The sequence below is a fragment of the Zalophus californianus genome, chromosome 2 (assembly GCF_009762305.2).
Source record: "Zalophus californianus isolate mZalCal1 chromosome 2, mZalCal1.pri.v2, whole genome shotgun sequence".
Classification (NCBI taxonomy): domain Eukaryota; kingdom Metazoa; phylum Chordata; class Mammalia; order Carnivora; family Otariidae; genus Zalophus; species Zalophus californianus.
The window spans coordinates 89,466,110-89,482,827 of record NC_045596.1 but is presented as its reverse complement, the minus strand read 5'-3'; the positions used below and the strand labels follow the sequence as shown (position 1 = coordinate 89,482,827).

Here is a 16,718-nt window from a genome sequence, read left to right as displayed (position 1 = left end):
TACCTCTGCCTACCCTAAAGCAGTCTTTTAGATAAGGATTTGGCTACAAGTAATTTCTTTGGAAGACAATCCCAGTAAGCATCGTGAGGGAGTAGGGAAATGACACAGGAGAGGCAAGAGGGCCAGGAAACAGATGTATTCCTGAGGAAGCTGTGAGAGACCATAGAGCTTGTCTCAGAATTGCCCACTGAAAGGCCGGGGAAATTGATGTATTTATCTACTAAACTCCCTTGCTCTATTGTTGAGAATTGTGCCTGGGTGTTAACTCCCCGGCACTTCTGGTGTGGCCGAGAAGGTCCAGCGCTCTCCAGCTGCTAGAGGAATGCAGGCAGCCGTAGGACGTGTGGAACCTGTATCCTCAAGCTGCCTTGGAGGGAGGCAGTGGTGAGGGTTGGCACCTACATCTGCGACAGTGTCCAAGTGCAAGAGTCCTATAGACAAAACAAAGAGGGGAAATTTCAGATATGGGTATAAAGACTTGGAAAATGGGACAAAAAGACAGCATTGAAAGCATATTAGTTAATGAGATGTTAAAGAAAATAGCTAAGAAGAAGGACATGTTCATAATAAATCTTGAGTTCACAGCCACAGTTAATGAGCAGAGGAAAGATGATAAACCAGTGACAAACCAGCGTAGGGAGCCAAGAATGGGCAGAACATGATAGATCACTGTAACCAAGACTTGAAAATATATCATGGTTCTTAAAAACGTAAAGTCTATCTAACTGTCTGTACTTGAAAACTTTGGAACCTTTCAAGGAAGATAGAATTGGCATTTTAAAATGGTGACTTGCTCTGGTTTTCCTTCACCTTGGCTATCTGTTTGCCTTTAGTGGACACTCGAATCACATGATCATTTTGTTCAAAATGTCTCCCTCTTGTAACAACAAAATGGTAAGCCATGGATTCAGGAAGAATTGGCATGAGGGGAAATGCAAAGCCAGGAAATAACTCACATTATCTTTCTATGGCACAAAAAATAGGCAAAGAGTTGTTGGTATGTCCCCAAGGAAAAGTTTTGACCTACCTCTTAACTCTATATCATCATCATAACATTTTTCAAAAGAAACTTCCAATTTTAGATTTTAAATTAAGTAATTCTTAATGGAGTTTTAAATTTAGTGCTTAATGATTATTAACTATGCACTGAGATTTTTTATAAATTATAGATGTATCTTGATATACAGGCTCCTTTCCATCTGTATTTTTATATTCCCTACCACCTATCATAATGTATTACTTTCCCAGCCTCTAATCTACTCTTGGGAAATTTCTTCTGCAAAAAGTAGAAACTAAATAGGCTTTTACCTCCAAGAACAAATTTTGTCTATCTAAAAATATGAACACTTAGAAATGATGTAGTAAATGTGATTATCAATATGTGCAGCAGAGTTATAGTATTTTATACAATTACATCTTACGTTACCAGTTACCATGAATCCACTTTTTCTTTGAGTAAATTTATATAAACTACACATTAAATCTATTTAATATATATTATAATGTATATACAGTAAATAAGCAAGCAGTGTACTTTTAAAATCTAAATTAGAAAATTTTTATGGATTTTTAAATGGTTGAAGTTTTCTTTTATTTGATCAAATTTCTCTTAAAATGTTCATGTTCTGTTTTTTTGTTTACTAAAAATGATTTTATTCACATACAGTGTGTATAGTGTGTACAGGAACTTATAATTTGGGATATGTCTTCCCTTTTTTTCCTTCAACTTTTTGGTGACTTAAAATGATATCCACTTTTTTCTTGAAATATCTACTTCTTTAATTTCCCTAATTTTATAAGATTTCTGAGCTAAAATTCTTCATAACTTATTTTTTGCTATTTATACATGTAAGTTTCAATGCAACTAAAGTGCGATATTCCTTCCCTGCTGATACTGCTCCTCCCTTATCCTTGGATCTCCTTAGCACATATTGTTAACTGTGGGGAAAGGAAAGAGCATGAACATTGCAAAACTTTCTCTTTACCCTCTCTCCCCATCTCCTTTTGTAACTAGTTAAGGGAGGGAAAAAAAAAAGAAGAAAGTTTGCTACTTAAACAAGATTTCTCCAAACAAGTTCCCTTAACTAGTCCTCAAACCCAAGTTTCTCACCCAATCCCTGAGTCATAACCATGTCACTGAGGGACGACTCCTTAGCTGGACTACCTATTGCACTGAAAATCCATACTCCCACTGCCTGCGTAGCATTGTGAGAGATACATTTCTGAAATCCCAAATCCCAATTCACAGTGGATTTTCCATTAAGATAGCATTACCAAAACTGTTTCTATTGTACAATAAGAATTTTTTTTGGTGCATTAGGAATATGTTTTTGTGGATTAAGCTGGGAACATAAGCCATATTTTATTAGGATTCCTGTGGGAAGATACAATCAGATTTCCAAACAACTAACTTCAAAAAAAAAAAGTTGTCAATGTTTGAGTTGAGAGATTGCACATCCTTTAAAGTTTACTAAAGTACTTGGACAGAATTAGAATTGGCAACTTGTTACTCATGTGCAAATATTTATGACAGTAGAGTGTTCTTGCATAGGTTGAACATTCCCACGTCATCTTATTCATGGTATTATTCAGTGCAAAACTCTTCCTTAGAGAGGGAAAGGCTTAATTCTGCTTCTTTGGTATGATGCCTTCTTTAGTTAGGACTTCCAGATTAATACGGTTTTATTTTGTAGGCTGATGGTAAAAAGGGAAAATGTCTATTATTCAGGGGGTTCTTCTGATCATCTTCCAAAAGCTGAAGACAGCCTAGATGGATTTAGCTTAGGTTGTTAAGATGAGGACTGCAAAGCTAAATGGCAGGGATAGTATGAAACTGAATACGAAAATAGGCCTCAGGGAAGAGAGGTGAGTCTTTGCATTTACCTAAATGGGTGAGCAAATGGTTCTTGACAAGGGAAATGAGACGGTGAAAGGGTATTAGGAAGAAAGAAAAAAAAAGGCAATTCTAGCAGCTGTGGTTAAGATGGGAAAAGAGGCAGGAAAGTGAATGGAGAGAATGCTGCTGTGAATCCGTCGTATCAAAGGAAATCAAATCCTTGGAGAGGAAAAAGAATGGGATAGAGTAAATAATGTCAGACATGGGGGAAAAATGGCTGGGTAAGAAGAGAAAAAATAAGTGATGAGAGAGAGCAAGTCAGGGAAGAAAGGAGGAAAAGAAATGAGAAAAAAGACAGATGGAGTTTGTATTTCAAACTAGAGGTCATGAAAATTATTTGGGAGGTGGGGCAAAATTAATCTATTGAAATGAAAGTCACCCTACTATTTGTTTATTAATTCATATTAGCACAGTTTAAGTCAACACCTCAAGGATTATTTAGCTCCTATGTACAAGGCACAGCAATAAGGCTGTGAAATTGTGGTGAACAAGATAGACCCAGTCTCTGTTCTTTTGACAGTTCTTTAAATAGTAGTCAAGGAGAGTGTTGAAGTTCTCTCAACTCTCGCAGATCCACCATTCCAAGGATGAGTTCAATCCCACCTACAAATCCTGTCCAACACCTGCACATCTGGAAATCCCCAGGTGTAATAGGGACCTTAAACATGAGGCATTTAAGAAAACGATTTTCCAACATGCAAGTGACCCATTGCTCTAAGTGTGGTCCTGGTGCCATGCCTTAGTTCTAACGATTGAGTTTCTGCCCATATTCAGGCACCTCTGTTCTGATAGCTGAGTCCTGGCTCCCCATGCCTATCATTCTCTGTCTACGTGATGCTCTTCATCCCAGGTCCTCCGTTTCCTCTCCTCTCTACTACCAGGTGTGAGAGTCGAGGTGCTCATGCTCTGTGCAACCACGGTGAAATCCTTCTTGCTCACTGCCTACCTGACAGAATCCCACATTTCTATGCCTTTTGACCCTTTTCTTTTGATCCTGGCCATTGCCATTCTTCATGCTGTGAGGACATGACTCTTGCCTGCCTGGCCAGACATGACTGCAAGGGAGGTGAGTCAGGAAAGTGAACATTCAACTTTTTCCTGTCTTGATGATGGAGATGTTGAGGGGTAGGCTAGAGCATAGTGGCAGCTAATATCATCCCATATATGTCTGCTGGATAAAGTTGTTCTGTCATGGTTCTGATGATGTAAGTCTTCTGACTCCAAAACTTTAAATTTCAATGTGATTACCACTTAGAGGCCAACAAAATCTAATTATTTGCCCGACATTTAAATCCTTTTATTTGGCCTGTTGTTCTAGCCCTATTTCCCACTAATTTTTCATTTAATGCTCTGAACACTATGCATCATCCAAGCCAAATACAACCATGTATGTTTTTTTCTCTTCAAATATGTTTTTCTTCATTTGTCTTTTCTTAGAATAGCCTTTTCTCAGAACTGTTTTCCTCTTAGCCCCTAGATATACTCAGTTTCCACACGTTCAGATATGGTCACCTTTCATACTTACATGACACTTCTTCCATCAAGATATCTGCTCTCTCTTTTGCTGAATCTCCACAACACTTTATGTGTACAGCTTTTTTTTTTTTAAGATTTTATTTATTCATTTGTCAGAGAGAGAGAGAGAGCACAAGCAGGTGGCAGGCAGAGGGACAAGCAGGCTCCCCGCTGAGCAAGGAGTCAGATGTGGGGCTCGATCCCAGGACTCCGGGACCATGACCTGAGCTGAAGGCAGATGCTCAACCTACTGAGCCACCCAGGTGCCCCTGTGTACAGCTTTTTATACTCCTTTACACTAGAGGGGCATAGACAGCGAAGCCAGATAGACTGCAAGTCAAACCTTAGGTTTTCACTTACAAGCTCTGTGACCTTAGGCAAGTTACTCAATCACTCTGAGTCTCATTTTCCCCATCTGTAAAGCAGAGATAATAATTTCTTACCTCAACAGATAGTGTGAGTGTTAAAATAATATATGTATAACTTTTAATGCAGTGCCTCGTACATGACAGGCACTTAGTGAATACTAATTTCCTCCATTGTACTTTTTCCTCTTTCTATTATATCATAGTCATTTATACACATCCCTTCTCTCTGGACTACTAGCTTTTATGGTCTTCAAGGACAGAACTATGCCTTCTCTCATCTTTAGTATCCTCCATAACACTTCACTTAGTACCTGGTACACAGTAGATGTTCAAAAAATAATGTTGAGTTATGAATGGTAAATGCAAGAGTTTAAGGAAAAGGAAGCTGAGGAAGAGAGAAAACTCTCAGCTCTGCATGATTCTAAATACCCTGTCAGTAATACCATGTGTCATCAATAATGCCACTTAAAACAGGCCTCTGAGGTTTCAAAGCTCTGAGATTTTATTGAACATTTGTCAGTTTTAATATCTCACTTCCACTTGGTTTGGAGAGTTTGGATACCTTTGTTTCCTTTTATTATAGTAGTTTATTTATATTGATATTTAATATTTGGTAAAATAAACAGATAGCCTTAACCCAGGGCCATACTTAAGATGTACTATTTTAGTTTTTAACCATTTATTTGTAGGGTTCAAGGCTTATCTTTGATTTTTAATAATCAAGACAGTTACAGAAAGTAGTTTCTGGTGGTTGTATTTCATGCCACATTTCTAAAACAATAACATTCTCCCACTAATAAATACTTTAATAGAAATTATAGAAACTAGTTTTAAAAAACCTTCTCAGGAGTCCATCTTGTACGCATTATAAAGATACAGTGGCCTTTTCTTCGTCTCCAATAACTCCATCAGTATGTTCAGTAGAAGGTAGTGAGATAGTCGAACCACTGTATTAACTGAAAGGTACCCCTTCTGTACCAAGGGCATTTCTTTTGCATACAATTTTCAGAATTTCAAAGCCCTCCTCATAACTGTCCTTTGGAGTTGCATGTGAACATAAAGGAGATATAATTCCCTTAGGAATTTGGAGGACTAATGCGGCGTGTATGTTGTAATTCTGTATTACTCAGTGAGAAAAAAATGTAAGAGAAAACCACAAGCAAATACCATCAGACAACTGCACATGAAGGCGTGTGGCTTCCATTTGTATTTTTTCAAATGCACTTGAGAAGAAGTAGAAGATGTCACATTGCCTTCCCCCACCCCAAATCCCTTTTTGCTGTTTTGTTGTTGTTCTGACATTGTCACTGCCATTTCACAATATTTTACTAAAATGTAAAGAATCAAGCTGTGTGTGTCTTATAAGGAATTATTCCCAAATAAAACAGTATATTTTGGGACAATATTTAACTTTCTGTTCATATGTTTTTAATTATATACTAAGCTCCTTCTAACCTAACACTTTAGCAATTCCCATATTTCATGTTTGTGTTCCAGTCCAGCCTTTTTCAGATCCATATAGTCTCACTTGGGGGCAGGGGGAGGACATGTACATTCTCCAAGAAATTTGAAAAGCATGTGTCAGTGTGCGTGCTTGTGTGTGTGTATGTGTGTGTATGTATAGAAGGTATTTATTTTGCTCAATACATAATAGAACTATCATATTAAAATAGTAATGTATTCATTCCTGAATAAATTATGCTAGATCTGAAAAAGTAGTATCATTCCCCACTATCTGTATCTTATGTGGTGGTTATATGATGAAGAGAATGATTATAAAAGTCTCACCATTTTAGATTTTTTTGGTATTTGATTAAGTAATTGGTTAATTGAAAGATTCCATTGTACTCCATATAGCTTATACCTATATATATTTATAGACTTATATATTTATATGCTTAATACTATATAAATATAAACTTACATACTATACACATAGTATAACAGCTTATTTATTTTACTATATCCATATATCTTTTTTTAACATGGTGATTTGTGTATTGAAATGGTAAAATGTCATCTCAATATTTAATTTTAGCTTAAAATTCTTTCCCACTAAAATTAATTGAAGAACTACTTCCTATTGCCAACTTCTTGTTTTATTTTCTACCACATATATTCCTTTTAATTCTGCCTGAATAAAGGTGAATGGCACATAGACTTTCACGAATAATTAAATTAATTAATCCAACTTTGATTTACATATGTTGAAGTTGTTATCAATCCCTGAACTTACTCATCTTTGTATCTCAATTTCTTTATCTGGTGTTGATATATATATAAAGTTGCACAATAAATTTTTATTGAATAAATGTCTACAACTGGGGCGCCTGGGTGGCTCAGTCGGTTAAGCAGCCGATTCTTGGTTTTGGCTCAGGTTGTGATCTCAGGGTCCTGAGATTGGGTTCCACACTGAGCATGGAGTCTGCTTGTCCTTCACCCTCCCCCTGTGTCCCTCCCTACTCTCTCTCTCTCTCTCATTGTAAAATAAGAAAATAAAGTTAAAAAATATAAAATAAATACCTACTGTTAATAATTCAGATTTAAAGATAATTTTATATATATTTAATGATGAAATGACTGAAACAACTGAAAACATCAGCTTTTAGCAGTCTGTTTTTGAAGGGAGCATACGGAATACACTGAGTAGAGTTAAGGGAATGGGCTACATGGGCAGACACCTGCATTTAAATACTGGTCACTTACAAACTGTATGACTTTGGGCAAATTATCTGTTTTCCTTCAGTTTTTCAATGTAAAGTAGAGATGGTTGGCTTGACTTAATACACGACTTAATGAAGCATTTAGAACAGTGTATGGCACGTATGTTATTATTCAAGTCCTATTTATGCACATGTAAACATCTGCATACAAACCCTCTTATATGAGCGTTCACACTGAGACAGCCATGACATCATATAACCCTTATAATGGGACCTCATCTGCTGGATAAACATCCAGTAGAATAATGGCCTCAAGTCATATAGAAATTTAGGTTAAGTAGTTCAATTTTAAAATTAAGAAATTCATGAAAAGTGATTATCACTGTTAGAGATGATTCTAGTCTAGGATTCTCTAAAACAAATACTTAGTGTACACTTGTGTGTGTTATTCTTTCTAAAGCTAGTGAAGAGTTTTAGTTAAAAATATTCTTCAGTGAAGTAAAATTAATTCACTTTGAAATGTTTCAAACTTCAAAAAATTTATGAATTTTCTCAAGTAATATTATACGTGTATGTAATTTCACATATACGTTTTTATGGATTCCTTGGTTTGACAATTTTGATATCCCAGCCAAAAGTCTTAATCAGCTAAATTTATTTTCTCTCTAAATATCTCCAGTCATATTTAGTTGATACCATGTTTTAAATATAGAATGTATTTATTGCACTATATGGACATGAAAATGGAGGAATGCGATAAGACAGTAGGTAGAAAGGTAGCTCCAGAAACATCTTATTCTACCTTCTTTCTTTTGGGTAGGCCACAATTAAACTTAGTTTAAATAATAACTATGGGTAGAGTGGTTACGGGGAGAGGTAGACTCTACTACCTCCTGAAGTTAATGTGAGCCTTTACACTCCAGGTTTATTTTTTTCAAATGGTCAGTATATTCAATGCTAATTATTTAAGATTTAGATCAGGCATAATCTATTGTCATAATTCATGTTCAGTAAATAGTCTTTCTATAAAAAAAGACACCGAGGGGCACCTGGGTGGCTCAGTGGGTTAAACACGTGCCTTCGGCTCAAGTCCTGATTTCAGGGTCCTGGGATCGAGCCCCGTGTCGGGCTCCCTGCTCAGCAGGTAGCCTGATTCTCCCTCTGCCCCTCCCCTTGCTTGTGCTCTATCTCTCTCTGAAAAATTAATAAATAAAATCTTTAAAAAAATACACTGAGTTGAAAACAAATCAAAGGTGACATCCTTCATTGATATAGTTGAATAAATATTGAGTATCATTTAGTAAGAATAGTTATGACACACTTCCCTTGAAACCTTTTACCTGGCAACCTGAACTATGGAGCTATTTGGAAAAGAATAAACACAGTGGGGTTTTCATTTTCTGAAAGAAATCTTATCCTTGCAATAAACTCAGGGCTACCATTTACACTCGTGCAGGTTGTGTACTGTGCAAAGCTGTTCAGCAAAGGGACAGGGAAGGTCTGAAATTCAGCTCGTGCTTCACTTGCCAACCTATGAGCTCTGGCATGGAGCTGCATCTTCCTGGAGGAAAGCCTTCTTATCTAATTAATACAGTCTCAGTGTGGACCATCAGGACCCTGAATGAAGTGCAAGCAACTTACTCGAAGAAAACTAACCAGTCTTAGTGGTGGGCATCAGGATCTGAGGCGAGAAGAGTATGTTCAGGAAGAAATGTAGAGTGGGCAGTAGGCATCGTCCTGGAGAGAAGCCACAGCTAGATGTGCAGTAGACAAGTAATAGCTGAATTTGTGGAAATGAGTGCGATGCCCAGAAAGTGTATATCGAGGGTAAGAGAAGTCATGGGTGGAGGAGGGTTAATTATTAAGTACAGAGAGAGGGAGGAAAAGGAAGGTCTCCTACAGAGAAACCCCCATCAGACAGTGGAAGACCCAGAAGAAGGTGTTGCCAGAGAAACTAAAGGAGAGCCATCAGCTCTGTGAACTATAGTCACGGGGTTTCCAGCTATGAGGTTACTTAGCAACTTTAGTGGTCTGATGGTGTTCAAAGCAATATTGCCATGGTTTTAGGAAGGACTCAGTATTGAAAATGTGGGGAGAGTAAAAATAGAACATTCTAAAAGTTGGGAGTCACAGGCAGGAGGCAGACAGGAGCCAAAAACATCTGTCCATATTTGAGGTGTGAGAAAAGATCTTTCACTGAGTAGAGTTCATCTTCAAGAGACTGTGCAAAGTTGTTTTATTCCTTTTACTATTAGTCTTTACTCTCTGAACTAGAGGTATGAATCAACAGATGAGAAATTATAGTGACCCCAAAAAGCACAACTTCTAGCTGAAATCAAATATATCCTCATAAACATTCACTGGAAGCATGTTGGCCATACATATATCTGTGACTTTGACAGTCAGCAGGCTATTCAGGGAATACTAATTTTGGCTCTGATAACTTCTTAGAGATCTTTGTTGCAGGAAACCTGATAATATATTTATTGATACTTACCAAGTATAAAATACAAGACTACATTTGAATTAGGAAGAGAAGAGTGGAAGGAAATAATATTTACAGACCATATGTTCTTTTAATTACTTCCTGCAACTCCCATATGAGGTAAATATCATTTGTTCCATCCTACAGATGCAGAAACTGAGGGTCAGAGAGGCTAAGTGACCTGCCAAAGGTCATGTTTCAGTACATGTTAAAGCCTCCAAAGGCATTGTTTGTTATATTTCCCCATATACCTCTCTTCTTGCCCTTAGGACCCCTGATAGCTTAGTACGAAGCACAAATCTTATACCTAGCATGGTCAGCTGAGTTTTACAAAAGAATCACAAGTGCTTTAGGAATTCAAAACAGGGAGAACATCTCCAAAGGAGGGTCAAGTAAAGCTCAGGGAAGAGAAATCACTGAGATGAGCCATCAATGACGGGCTGTAATGACAGTGAGATTGTAGAGGGGTGGAGACCGGATGCTTACTGGAATAACATTTGTACTGGGACTAACATTTCTTTTAGAAACTCAAAATTTCTGCTATGGTTATTTTTTTTTCCCAAATAGCTCCATAGCTCAAGTTGCCAGATAAGAGGTTTCAAGAGGGTATGCTATAATTATTCCAAGTCTAATGATAATTAAGAATGCTTATTCAGTAGAAAGAATGGCATAAACAGAAATATAGTGGTGACAGCTATGAAGGGTCTTCTGAGAACAGCTAGTATTCAAAGCTGACTGGAGGACAGGAGCCTCATGTGGAGAATCGGGGCAGGGGTGGGAGAGGGGTTAAAACAGAGAAGGAAAGTTAGGAGCAGATCATAGAGGACTTTGGACATAGGCAGAAATTAACATTTCATTTGGTGGGAATCTGAAGGGTCGCCTAAAATAAAATTTTTAATTATGTAACTACTTCTTTGGGCAATTTTCAAACATACTCAAAAGGAAAAGAAAATGGTATCATAAATTGCCCTGGAACTGTTACCTAGCTTCAAGAATTATCAATGGCTCATCTTGTTTCATAAATCCCTTTCCCTTGTTTTCCTTGTTTTGTTTTGTTTGCTGATATATTTAAAAGCAAAACCTAGATAACATGTCATTGCATCTGCAAATACTAAAATACAAATCTCTGATAGGGCCTTTTTAAAATATAACCATCATTTCATTATCAACCCTAATAAAATCAACAATAATTTCTTATTATCATCATATTCAAATTTCCCCGGTTGTCTCAAACATGTCTCTTTATAGATGGCTTGTTTGAATCAAGATCCCAAACCCAGTTGGCATTTAATTGCTATAACTCTTCGGTCTCTTTTACTGTCTAGGCCTCTTCTCCTAAAAACTTTTTTTTCACGTCACCAATTTTCCCACAACAGTTGATCTGTATATGGAATGCCCCACATTCTGGATTGATCTAATTAAATCCTCATGGTGCTGTTTAACTTGTTCCCCTGTCTTCTGTATTTCTCGTAAACTGCAACTTCCATTTAGAAGTTTGATTAGGTTCTGGTTCAATTTTTAGGAATAATCTCTTATGAAGGTGTAGTATACTCCCTTCTTCATAATATCAAGAGGCAGGTAATACTCTGTTGATCAGCAGGTCAAATGGCATCGGCCTGATTCCCTGCAACCTTTCCTGTAACAGCTTTTGCAACCGTGGAGGACTGTTGCCTATAATGACTTTTTCGTTGGGCGCTTGACAGTTTTGGAGCTGGGGAATATGTTCAGGAATGTGCTTTAGGAAATCTAATCTGACAAAAGTATGTGGGATGGAATAAAGTGAGGGAAGACCTGGAGAGGCCTGTAGACTATTCTTGTTTTCCAGGAATAAGGATGCTGGCAACAAATATGGAAAGATAGATTCAAGGGATTTTGTGGAGAATGAAATCTCTGGGACTTGGCAATAGATTCCAATTGCTGAATCAAACACAACACTGACCTTTTAGAGTTGGAGGAGTAGTGGTGTGTTTAACAAAAACAGGAAGGTCAGGAGTCATGAGTGGCTTGCAGTAGAAATTGAGAAGTTTGGTTTGAGAATGATGAGTTTGAGCTGATGATGGCGTATCTTGGCTTAGACATCTGGTGAGCAGTTGGGAATGCAGCACTGCAGCCTGGAAAAGAATTGAGGACATGAGCCAGGTAATAATTAAAGCCTTGAGGGTACATTTGATAGCTGATGAAGGGAGTAAAGTGAAAAGACAAAAGGTTTAGACACAAATTTGGGCAATCGTGACATGTTTGGGTTTTGTCAACCCTTCCTCCCCAAAGCTCTGGTTTATTTAGTTTTAGTTTAGCCCAGGGTGACTCCTTTCCAGGGCCCCAAAGACTGGCTCAGCAGTTTCCCTTCTCATAGCTTAGCTTTCTTCTTCCTAATGGAAAGAAATGCCCCCAAGACCAGTATGTATTTCAACTCCTGTTACTTTTATTTTTCCTAAAACCAGATTATAAAAATATGACTTCTACTCTGCTACCTCCCTTCTCTTTCCTCAAATCCAATTTTCTTTCTTTCTATGGCCAATCTATTATTAAACAAGTTTGATGGAGATAGTTTGGCGAAGATAGGACCTTAAAGTGAGGGAATAGAGGGCAAAAGCAACTTTTCTTCCCTTTAACTTTTGGGGAGGGTGAATGGATGTGTTTGGAGAGCAAGGGGAAGAACCCAAGGGAACTGTATTGGTTGAAAAGACATGAGGGCAATGACACATAGCAGGCAAGGTTGGGGAGGAGGCACGGATGCATAGGTACAATATCACCTTTGCTCCACAGAGAGAGGAAGTGAAGCTACAGAAGAATCTGGAGATGGAGAGCACGGTAGTTGTAGAAGCTTACATTAAAAGCTTTTGATCTTTTAGTCATCAACTGAGAGTGTTAGAGACTGGGCTTCTAATTTGTATGAGAAGCTTGAGAATCATAGACAAGCCCTGAGATTCAGGCTCTTCTAGTCTAATTTGACAGTTGATTGTTTTTTATTCCTTCTCCGTATCTCCTTAGACTCAAAGAGACATCGATCCTTATCCCTGTGTTGCGCTCAGTTCCCCTTCACAAAACTGTATCGCTTTATAAAATACTAGGAATGAAGCAAAGAATCAAACTGACCTGCAAACCAGACTTTCTTGAGTAGCCTGGGCAAAATTATGTTGGGACAGTATATTAGGAAGCATGCTGAAATAAACTCTTGTAAATTAAACCCAAGGTTTAAAGATGGATATACCTCCTTATACATTTGAATGCTATTGAGGGGGGTAAGAGTATCATAGGATAGCTTACACCATTAGCTGTAAAATCACAGGGGCTACTGTGGGCATTTAGAGAGCAAGTTTGATACTTTCTTTCAACAAAAAGAATGTTTAGGATTCCAAGTCTTTCACCATGGAGTTCATTTTATTTGACCTCTTAAAAATAAGTAAAAAAAAAAAAATGCAAAGTTAAACAAAAAATTTTAGCAGTCACTTAAAACATTTGGATATAAGGGATGAGGCTAGAGAGAAGGGAGCCCTTGGTTTTGATTGGCAGGAGCAGTAATTTGGCTGTATTTAATTTGTATTGTGTTAGAAAAGAAAGCCAGAGTGAGCTTCCCTGATTCCTGCTGTTTTATAAGCCCTTAACTCCATTGAGCTACATCAGTCTTACTTTTGAGAGTCCTTTTTAAATGTTTAGTTTTTCTAAATTTTCTTTTAGTGCTAGACCCCACTAATTGCTTCCTTATGGCAGCTGCTTATGATTTAAGACTGAGCGTGGGCACATATAGTCAGTCCCTTGTTCAGGGCTTGAACTGGCATCACAAAAGAACTTAAAAGTTACGATCTCACCACAGAAAATGCCCAGAAAAGAATAGCTGTAAAAATTAGTTTTGCAAGAGTGAGGCTGGTTTAGATATTTGAAATTTCTTTTTATACCTACCCCCTTTCCTGCTGGGTCTCTTTTAATCTTCAATGCAAAATGAAAGGTGTAAAGTCTGAAGCTATAAATCTGTTGATGGCTATAATTCCCTTCCCTGGTTTAGCAGAGTTTGACACTATAATAAACACGGCTCTTCTGCAACAACATTGAATCTGGTTCTTGTATAATTCTTTATATGTTGCTGCTTTGAACACCGGGAGTTTTATTGCATTCTTTTCTTTCAGGGTGTTTCAATTCAGCAAAAAATTGATTGAGCACCTACTATATGCTAAGGGCAACTAGGTAGTTCTAGGGCCTAAAATGTAGTCTTGGTTAGTCATTAAAGTAATGTAGTTAAAACTGCAATGAACTGTTTTTGTCTTGCTTTGGTTTTCTTTTGGTAATAGTTCCTAAATATCGAGGTAAGCTATATTAAACCTTGTATTCTCCAAACATTTTCAACCATACGCCTAACACATTTCTTACCACATGGCCTCTTGATTTTAGGAAATCAATTATGTTTACCTTATTTATCCTCAGGTCAGATATCTGAGGAAAAAAATTTATTTTATGTTTACCATAATTAAAATATTAAAAACATTAACTGTGTACTTAATAATCACTACTGTTGGTCAATCAGGCATTCTACAAATTGTTTCATGGACAGCGTTTTATGTTAGCCAAATAATAAGCATTGTTTTCCCAATTTTACAAATGAAGAAACTGAGGCTTAAAGAGTTTAATTAACCTGCCAAAGTTCACACAAGTGATCACAACTAGGATTTCAGTCTGAATCTGTTTGACTCCAAATCTTGAGCTCTTAACCACCAAGACACTTTATGTAGTTTATTTTGAAATAATTTCTCCAAATTATACTTTTGCTTTTATAAAATTTTTAAAAAGATTGTATTTATTTACTTGAGAAAGAGAGAGTGAGACGGAAAGAGAGAGAGTATGAGCAGGGGGAGGGGCAGTGGGAGAAGCAGACTCCCCACTGAGCAGGGAGCCCGATGCAGGGGTCAATTCCGGGGCTCCTGGATCATGACCTGAACTGAAATTAAACACTTAACCAACTGAGCCACCGAGGCACCCCTATACTTTTGCTTTTTATTTTTATTTTTTTCTGAAGCATTTAAAAAGAAATTACATGCAAACACACACACACAGACACACACACACAGATCTATACTTACATATAGGACCTCCTACATTTTCATGTCAGGTTTTCCATAAAAAGTTTAAAATTTACACGTTACCCGTTGAAGTTATTTGCAAAGTTAAAAGTCTATGAAACAAAAAAAGGTGATTTTAGGAAGAAATGTCCCTAAAAATATGTATTATGCTAGTAAAACAGAAAACTATGGAGTTCAAGGTTTTAGGTATATAATTGGAAGAACACACGTTCGCATTTTAGTTAGAAGTGAGCCTAAGCTAACTGCATAAAACACTTTACTCAGAAGTATGGTAGATTTATCAACATGTAAATAGCTAGGGTCCTTATTTTTCATGTAAGCACTGGATTTTTCCATTGTTAATACTATTTGCAGTATGATTTTGTGAGTTTCAGATACCTGCTAAAAACTACCAAATTCAATTTATTTGTGAATGTATGGCTTAAGAGCATCTATCTCATTGGCACAACGGACCAAGTTCATGATGCAGTCAGAGAGTAGGTAGAAATCTTACCATCTGTATAATTGAGGCTTTTATCCTACTTGAATAAGGGAAAATGGGATATTCCCTGTTTCCTTCCTCAGTAGGAGACTGTGAACATTGATAAAGTAATGTTTGCAAGAATGCCTGAGAATGGCCAATGCTGTAGACTTTGTCTTCCTTATCCTTAAAAAACTAGGGAAATTATAGCTTTTAATTATAGTAAGCCCACGTTCAGCATGCAGTCTAAAAAGCAGAGGAAGAAATGTAATAAAGGGGTACTTTATTAATAAGTTAACACAGAGGAAGGATTGGCTGCACAGTATGACCACCATATGTCATCTGTGCTCCTTTTACCCAACAGTGATGATAGAGAATTTTCTCTCTTCTTTCTCAACTACTTCTGATTGGGCCAGCCAAAGCTGCTGACAATCAGTTTGGATTTGAATACCCCTAAAACCAGATTTAAAATTCTATATGGTTTACTTGGCTCTGGAGCTCCTGTGTTCATCAGAGTTGAAGCAGGGTACATCAACCATTTTCTGCTAATGCACTACATTGTGAACTTTCAAATGAATCACCATGTTGGTGATCTGTCAATGGCTCTCATGTCCATTCCACTAACTGGTCTTGTTGGTTCTATCTCAGAAATGTCTTCTGAATCTAGAACTTTGCCTTTGCTTCCATGACCATCTATCTCCTGGACCAAGGCAACAACTTCCTAAGAAGTCTAACATTCCGTGCTCTCAGAGTCCCACAGAGCACACTTGATCTTACCACTCCCTTGTTAAATTGATGACAGAGTTTGGCCCAGGGACTTGGGTATTACTAGCCAACCTTCCCAAATCTCACTATTCCACATTTCTACTCCCCCCACCACATATGTTCTTACTCCCCTGAACTCCTTGTCTTTCTCTGATAGCATGATACTCTTTCACACTTAGCATGTTCTCCCCTTCCGCCTGAACCGCTTCACCCTTTCCCAGTCCCCTTTATCTCTAGCCAACTTTTAAGAGCCAGTTCCAATATCATCTTTGGAACTCCAGTTCTCCCACTTTCTTTTCTCTCTGTACTGCCACAGCACAGCGTTCATTCCACTGATTACAATTATGGTTACATATCCCTCCTCCAGACTCAGAGCACATTGACTGGCTGGTAGTTGGCCATAAATGCTTAGAAAATGAAACTTGCTGGTCTTCATAATTCTATGGTAATGAAAAGATTAATCAGAAAAAGGGTTGTTATATTTCAAAAGTGAA

The 16,718-nt window shown here is 37.5% G+C and overlaps 1 protein-coding gene and 1 long non-coding RNA gene across 11 annotated transcripts in view; one reads left to right on the top strand and one right to left on the bottom strand.

Moving 5' to 3' along the window:
- Nucleotides 1-16,718, top strand: part of COL25A1 (collagen type XXV alpha 1 chain) — a 461,773-nt gene that overhangs the window by 278,776 nt on the left and 166,279 nt on the right. The gene's annotated exons all lie outside the window — the stretch shown is intronic.
- On the bottom strand, nt 47-16,066 carry LOC113925246. The gene is made up of 4 exons (XR_003520959.2): nt 15,946-16,066; nt 15,000-15,091; nt 11,867-12,038; nt 47-431 (listed from the first exon to the last, which is right to left on the bottom strand). It is a non-coding gene; the product is annotated as an uncharacterized LOC113925246 (long non-coding RNA).